The 8,501-nt window shown below is 50.2% G+C and overlaps 1 non-coding gene across 1 annotated transcript; it reads right to left on the minus strand.

Annotated features, from left to right (window-relative positions):
* Positions 1-4,240: 4,240 nt before the first annotated feature.
* On the minus strand, positions 4,241-4,322 carry trnal-uaa (transfer RNA leucine (anticodon UAA)). The gene has a single exon. It is a non-coding gene; the product is annotated as a tRNA-Leu (tRNA).
* Positions 4,323-8,501: the final 4,179 nt, after the last annotated feature.

The raw sequence follows: 8,501 nt of genomic DNA on the forward strand, positions 1-8,501 counted from the left end.
AAGATCAGACTGACCTCACTCTGTCAATGTAACACACCCAGGGAAAAACACACTGACCCCACTCAGTCAATGAATCACAACCAGCGAAGAGCAGACTGACCCCACTCTGTCATTGTAACCCACCCAGGGAAGACCAGACTGGCCCCACTCTGTCAATGTAACCCACACAGGTAGAAAAAAACAGACTGACCCCACACTGTCAATGTAACACACCCAGGGAAGAGCACACTGACCTCACTCGGTCAATGACCACACCCAGTGAATAGCAGACTGACCCCACTCTGTCAATGTAACACACCCAGGGAAGACCAGACTGACCCCACTCTGTCAATGTAACACACCCAGGGAAGAGCAGACTGACCCCTCTCTGTCAGTGTAACACACCCAGGGAAGAGCAGACTGACCCCACTCTGTCAATGTAACACACCCAGGGAAGAGCAGACTGACCCCTCTCTGTCAGTGTAACACACCCAGGGGTGAAGTAGATGGGGAAAGGAGAGGGGGCAGGAGATTGGGGGCAAGAGAGGGTGGCAAGGGAGGGGGGACGGAGAGGGGGAAGGAGAGGGGGTGAAGGAGAGGTGGGAAAGAGAGGGGGTGAAGGAGAGGGGGAAGGAGGTAGGGGGTAGTAGAGGGTGGGGAAGGAGATGGGGGAAGGAGAGGGTGGGTCGGAGGGGGGAGGAAGGTAGAAGGAGATAGGAGGAACGAGAGGGTGTTGAAGGAGAGGGGGAAGGAGATAGGGGGAAGGAGATGGGGAAGGAGAGGGTGGGGAAGGAGAGGGGGGCAGGAGATGGGGGAAGGATGGGTGGAAGGAAGTGGGAAGGAGATGGGGAAGTAGAGGGGTGAGAAGGAAGGGGAAGGGGGAGTGAGGGAAAAGGAGATGGGGAAGGGGGAAAAGGAAGGAGGAAGGAGATGGGGAAGGAGAGGGGGTTAAGGAAGGGGGAAGGAGATAAGGCAAGGAGATGGGGTGACAAGGAGATGGGGGAAGGAGGGGGAGAAGGAAGGGGGAAGTAGAGGGGGTGAAGGAAGGGGGAAGGAGATGGGGGAAGGAGAGTGGGGGAAGGAACGAGGAAGGAGATAGGGGGGAAGGAAGGGGGATGGAGATGGGGGAAGGAGAGGGGGAGAAGGAAGGGAGAAGGAGATGGGGGAAGGAGAGGGGGTGAAAGGAAGGGGGAAGGAGATAGGGGGAAGGAGCGGGGGAAGGAAGTGGGAAGGAGATAGGGGCGAAGCAGAGGTTGGGGAAGGAAGGGGGAAGGCGATATGGGGGAAGGCGTGGGGGGAAGGAAGGTGGAAGCAGATAGGTGGGAAGGAGAGGGGTGTAAGGAGATAGGGGGAAGGAGAGGGGGGAAGGAAGGGGGAAAGAGATGGGGGGAACGAGACGGGGGAAGGAAGTGGGAAGGAGATAAGCAGGAAAGGGGGAGGAGATGGGGAAGGCGGGGGGGAAAGAAGGGGGAAGGAGATAAGGGGTAAGGAGAGGGGGTAAGGAAGGAAGAAGATGGGGGAAGGAAGGGGGAAGGAGATAGAGGAAGGAGATGGGGGAAGGAGATAGAGGAAGGAGATGGGGGAAGGAGATGGTGGAAGGAGATGGGGGAAGGAGATGGGGGAAGGAGATGGGGGAAGGAGATGGGGGAAGGAAGGAGACAAGCAGAAAGGAGATGGGGGAAGGGTGGGGAAGGAACGGGGAAGGAGATAGGGGGAAGGAGGTGGAAGGGAGGGGGAAGGAGAAAGTGGGGAAGGAGAGGAGGGAAGGAAGCGGGAAGGAGATAGAATGGAAGGAGAGGGGTGGAAGGAGGGGGCGAAGGAGAGGGGGAAGGAAGGATGAAGGAAATAGGGGTGAAGGAGAGGTGGGGGAAGGAAGGGGGAAGGGGATAAGAGGAAGGAGAGGGTGTTGAAGGAGAGGGGGAAGGAGATAGGGGAAGGAGATGGGGGGAAGTAGATGGGGGGAAGGAGGGGGGAAGGATGGGGGAACGAGAGTGGGATGGAGATAGGGGGGACTAGATGGGGGAAAGAGAGGGGTGGAAGTAAGGGGGAAGGAGATTGGGGTAAAGAGAGGGGGAAAGGAAGGAAGGAGAGGGCGAAGGAAGGGGGAAGGAGATAGGGGGACGGAGATAGGGGGAACGAGAGGGGGAGGGAAGGACAAGGGGGTAGGAGAAGGTGGGAAGGAAGGGGGAAGGAGAGGGTGGGAAGGAGATAGGGGGAAGGAGAGGGGGAAGGAAGGGGGAAGGACATAGGAGGGAGGAGAGGGGGAAAGGAGATGGGGACAGTAGAGGGGGGAAGGAATGGGGAAGGAGTTGGGGAGGGGGGAAGGAAGGGGGAAGGAGATAGGGGGAAGGAGGTGGAAGGGAGGGGGACATGGGGTAAGGAGAGGGGGTTGAGGAGATCCGCTGGAAGGAGAGTGGGGGGAAGGAAGGGGAAGGAGATGGGGGTAGCAGAGGGGAGGAAGGAGAAGGGGAAGGAGATGGGAAGGAGAGGGGGAAGGAGATTGGGGGTAGGAGAGGGGGGCAGGAGAGGGGGAAGGAGAGGGGGTAAGGTGAGAGGGTGAAGGAGAGGGGAAGGAGAGAGGGTGAAGGAGAGGGTGGCAAGGAGATGGGGAAATAGAGGTATGTTGATATTAGTCGGACCCTCCTCAACCCCTCTCCTTTCGGATATCTGCATGGCCAGTTTCTGTGTCTCAAATAGTCAGTACATTTGTCTGAAATTTTGGTGGTTCGAGCCCTCCCTTCGCACTGAGCCTCAATTATTTCAGTTCAAGCATTGAGACCAACCATGTCCCGAGACTGCAACCACGAGAACTCACCCGAGTCTGCAGCTGGATGTGGCCCCAATCTCTCCAAGGCCCCGCTGCCAACAGAAAGCGGCTACTGCAGCTTCAATCAGCGGCTTCCTGCTCAGCCCTGGGACACAGCACATGGAAAATCCTTCCCCAGGAACGGCTCTTCCCGTGTGAAAGGGACAACCATTCCACTTTAAATTGGACACGGCTTCAGAGGATTGTTCCTGTTCTTGGAACGTTTCATAAACAAAACTCCTGTCTCGCAAATAAGAAGTGGGAAAAGTTGTTGGCAGGAAGAATAGAGAAAGTGTTGACTGTGAGGACTCTGTCTCGTCAGCAGATGGGATTCCTTACACTCCAAACAGGAATGATTGGGTTTCCTTAGGTAATTTCCCAATTGATTGGGAAACCAATTGATTGATTGATTTCCCAAGTGACATAAAGATGAGGATAAAAATATGAAAATATGAAAATATTAAATCCAGAGACAAGTGTTAAATAGATAATAATGTTCTGAAGGAATAATAGCTGAGAAATGGAAAGTGTGAATGATGACATTTGTGATTGGGAGGAATGAACTGGATCCTTGTAAATTGCAATGCCGGGTGAAATATGCTCAGGATGAAATGACACACTCATCAATCGTGAGGCAGGCCAAGCTACTTTAGTCGGTAGAGCATGAGATGCTTAATCTCAGGGCCGTAGGTTCCAGCCTCACGATGGGCCCTTTCCCTCCTTTAAAGAAATCCAGCTCTCTGCCCCACTTGCAGTATTGTAACCCAGTGTAGGGGTTGGTTTGGACACGTCGATCCAACTGTGTTTGACCACACCTCGGTTTCTGTGTGAAAGCTGTCTCCACTTGCCCATAAGATGGAATCCCATCTGCTGACGAGACAGAGTCCTCACAGTCAACACTTTCTCTATTCTTCCTGCCAACAACTTTTCCCACTTCTTATTTGCGAGACAGGAGTTTTGTTTATGAAACGTTCCAAGAACAGGAACAATCCTCTGAAGCCGTGTCCAATTTAAAGTGGAATGGTTGTCCCTTTCACACGGGAAGAGCCGTTCCTGGGGAAGGATTTTCCAGGTGCTGAGCAGGAAGCCGCTGATTGAAGCTGCAGTAGCCGCTTTCTGTTGGCAGCGGGGCCTTGGAGAGATTGGGGCCACATCCAGCTGCAGACTCGGGTGGGTTCTCGTGTCGGGACGTGGTTGGTCTCAAAGACTTGAACTGAAATACTCGATGATAAGGGCGGGCTCGAACCACCAAACTTCCAGCCAAATGCACTGACTATTTGAGACACAGAAGCTGGCCACGCATATATCCGAAAGCAGAGGAGTTGAGGAGGCTTCGAATGCAAGGACTCGCACTGTTTTCCTGAGTTGACCTGAGCAGCGGCAAACACAACAACGAAGACGCAGACGGCCTGCAGAGGTTTTGCTCTGTTCAACTGTTTGCAGCGGAGCAACCGCTGGTAGCGGTGGGATTCGAACCCACGACTCGATAGAGACTAGAGCTTAAATCCAGCGCCTTAGACTACTCGGCCACACTACCACAGAGGCCCAGTGCGCCAAAATCTCATTACTAGAGTTTCAGCATCGCTTCACTTCAGGCACTAACAGATCACGCATTCAGTAACGAACGTGGTGCAATTTCGAAAGTATTTGAAAGGGTTTCCAAGGTTTGCACTGTTTGGACAATAGCACGAAGCTGAATTGTCTTCGACAGTTTTCCCTGGAGCTTCAGGGCTGAGGAAAGGCCTTACAGAATTTTATAAAGACATGAGGCAGACGGACAGAGAAAAGAGTCAGGGAGTAATTTTTTCACAAGGCACATGAGTTCAAAGCGAGATAACATTGGTTAAATGTGAGAACAGTAACATTTAAAGGGGATGTGAGGGACACTTGTTTTGAATACAGACATTTCCGTGTGTCCAGAATGAATTGCCATATTTAGTGTCAGAGACTGGTGCGCTCACAACATTTCAAAGGCATCTGAAAGGGTTCGGAGAGATAAGGGACAAATTTTGGCAAATATGGTTAGATTAATTTCGGTTATCTGTTTAGCAGTGGCAAGTTAGATAGCAGGGCTTGTTTCCGTGCTTGGCAACTCTGAGACGCTCCAGAAGCTGACACCAGCTTGAATAGACCATTTGCTAAAACAAACGCCTGCTGATTGTTACTCAGCGCGTTTGGCTATTTTTCCTGGAGGGTGGAGTTTGGCCTGAAGAAAAATACCACACAAATTGTGTTACCCCCTCAGCACTCCAGCGAATCCAAAAACTGACAGCTCTTAGCGTGGGACAGAAGCAAAACAGAAAAGGCGGACCCATTGCCAGACACACTGGCATGCTGACTTTGAGGGAGTGCGATTCGTCTATGTCATGTACTGCTCACACAAATGGCAGCGAGACAATTCCAAACCGTGCTTCCAAACAGACTGGAGCTTTAATGCATTGTCAAGTCCCAGAAAGTGCTCAAGTAAGATCCAACAAAACAGAACAACAATGAACCATGAGAAGTGAAGATAACCAATTCCATTCTTGATTAAATTGGGTCAACAATGCGCTGGTCCCTCCATCTGATGGAGAGGACCAATCCCCAGCCTCCCTGACCAGGACAGGAATGAAGGAAACCAGAGAGCTAGAACAACGTTTCACCACAGCAACAAAAACCGGCGAGCAGATTCAGTGTAGGATCTGGTTTCACATCAGCAATGAAATATCAATCTCCACTCACTTTCAGGGAAAACGGTGCCCACCGTAAATTGTCTGGAATATGAATCCCCAGCGCAGTCTGGTTGGTCCCCGGGTTATACTGCTGTACAGACTTTCATATGGACAAAATCCTTTTCAAAGGGAGTGTTTGTGGCTGTCCATACGACAATGGCAGCTGTTGCCCTCACTCTCACTGCCGTTCCTGGCCGTGTACGGGTTGCCATCCTCACCTTGTTCCCGGGGGTTCAGGGTACAATACTCTGCTGCGGAAAACCGGAGCGTTTAGGATCAGAAAGATGTGGAGTCCGTGTGCCTCCTGGAGTTGGTGTTGAAATGTTTGGCGGAGCTGGGAAGATGGTTTGCAGCATTTTCCTCACATTTCTGGGTGCCATCCTCAGGGCTGCAGAGTCTGTTGTGAAGCGCTGCTGTCCTGGGGCAGTTGGAATTGATTTGGTTTCATTCCCGCTGCTTCCGGTTTTTGGGGTTACAGACTGGGTCCAGATGAATCTGTTTATTGATGGAATCCGCGGATGAGTGCCCTGCTTCGAGAAATTCTCTGTCTGCCTTCTGTTTGCCCTGTCCTATTACTATTGTGCTGTTCTCACCAAACCTTGCCGTCTGGACGTATTACTACTCGGGACAGCTGGTCCGTGACAATTCGGGACTGTCACACAATTTCTTTGCCAAGAATGGATATCCCCACGATTTCATTCCCAGATATCTGGCACACGAAATTCGCAACGAGGATATGCCACCAGGTAATTTGAAATGCATACTCCCCTTTATTAAAATAAATTGCTGGGAACTGATGGTCAGACTCCTCTGAACACACTGGGTTACAACAGACACATAAACCGACAGCCTCACTCAGACAAAACTCCCCAGAACACAACACCCAATACCCATCATGTACAAACCTGGTTGTGTAGATTCCACGCAGCGACTGCATGAAACACTATATCGGAGAAACAGGCCGACAACTAGCGAGCTGCATTCATAAAGTTCAACTAACCCATAAACTCCACGGACGGCTGTTCCTTGGAGCTATCCACAGGGAACTGAGTGTCTCGGAGTCCGGGGCTTGGAACTTGGATCACATGACCGTCTGTGACACTGGTTACTTCCGGGTGTGACGTCACTCCTGATGGACACGTGTCACTCCCGATTGCTCATTGAGAAATACATCCACCATAGCAGCGCACAGAAATATTTCTGTTGTGTTTCTGGTGCTGATCCTGACATGTCCTCGAGTGCTGAGCTTATTCTGTGTTGCCTGATGGATCGGTGCGTGTTTCCGTGATCGGATTGTGGTCAGTCATCTGCGGTTTGGCTGCAATAATGTGCGTTGGAAACCCAGGTCCACCAGTCTCTATTTTGTTTTTCTCAAATTATGCAGAATTGCAGCATAGTAAAGTATCAATTAATATTGGGAGATGTCATACAGAGGCGTGTGAAATGCAGAGGTTTTAGTGACACTTGTACAATGGTTAGAGATTACCTTCATTCCGGAGATAAGGATGCAGAATGGGTTGGGAAGAGATTAGGAAGAGTGAGGAAAGAACTCACCGGCAGATGCAGTTTACAAGCCCACTCGCAGTAACCACAATGTGAAATAAAATGTACAAGAAATAAACACTGTGTGTGAGTGGTAAAAGATAGCAATAAACATGGGTGGGTTTAATTCCCCGCTCCCACTCCCGGTTCCATTGTAAAGGAAGTTTGGAGAACAATAATCAATAAATCATATATGTCCCATAGAACATCGCGAGTCATATCTTGGCCATCGATTACTTTACAGGTGACTTAGTCTCTGTCTTTTCTTGGAAACCATCTCTTTCATTGTAACCATCAGAAAAGGCCATGCATTTTGCCAGAAAACAAATGTCACTGACCTTTATTTGTTTCATATCTAAGAACACTCAAATCAACAGCTCCCTTGGTCAACTCTACCGCCCACTTTAGCAAAGAAATCTGGCAAATTGACAGTTTGATTTTCCTAGCAATAAATAATTGTGACTCCGTTTGACTGCAGTCATCTCTTCCTAACTTTGTGCTTTCCTTCGTTTACAGTGGGGTTTAGCATCTTCCAACTGACAGCAAAGATATTAGAGCAGTTGGAAGCATTTTCGCCGATCAAGTCGGCGAGTTTTCAATGAGATCACGGGCTGATTTGTTTAATCCTCATCTCCCCTTCTCAGCCTTATCTCCCTGGCCCTTTTATGCGAATTGACTAAATGTCTGTCTATCTCAGCCGTCAAAATACCTAGCCTTGAGGGCCCTCTGTTGGAAAGAATTCCACTGATTTGCTACCCTCTCATAGAGAGAATATCCTCCCCATCAGAGTCTTCAATGTTTGACCCCTTCCGCTGTGATGAGGCCCTCTAGTCCCACATTATCCTGGGTGTAAATCAGAGCAGAATGAACCCCTGAAGGTAGATCTACACTCTCTACTGCCAGCTGTGAGTATTTGAAAACATTTCATACTTTGATACCTGATTAACCAATTAGAGCTGATTTTTCACATTAGATTTGCCCATGGAGAGTCTTCTTCAAGAGCACTACAATGGCTGTAATTCAGCTGGCGGTGTAAGTGCTAGTCAAACACAAGGACACTCGGTGCACTGCTGTGTTTATGAAGCTCTCTGCACATGAAAATGGATCCTTCCCATCCCCTTTACCTCTCATCAATGTGGGTGTCATTCAACTTGATCTCCCAGCATCCTCCTCCGTTCTGAACCAAGAGAGGGTGACAGTGAATACTGGGGTCATGCAGCGGACGGGACAAGCCAAATACTGGTGTTTCAGGTTACAACTCTCCATTCTAGAAGAGATATTAAGCCACTTGTACGCAAGGGTATTCGGGGCCGAGTAATTAAGGCAATGGGTTATTAATCCATTAATGTGACCCCACGCAGGGTCAAATCCTGCCGACTCCATCTTGAACAACTTCCTGTCGGGCACATTCTCGCTCAGACTTCAGAAATCCCATGTCAGCAAAGCCAGGCCAGTTATTTGAT

The sequence above is a fragment of the Chiloscyllium punctatum genome, chromosome 47 (assembly GCF_047496795.1).
Source record: "Chiloscyllium punctatum isolate Juve2018m chromosome 47, sChiPun1.3, whole genome shotgun sequence".
Classification (NCBI taxonomy): Eukaryota; Metazoa; Chordata; class Chondrichthyes; order Orectolobiformes; family Hemiscylliidae; genus Chiloscyllium; species Chiloscyllium punctatum.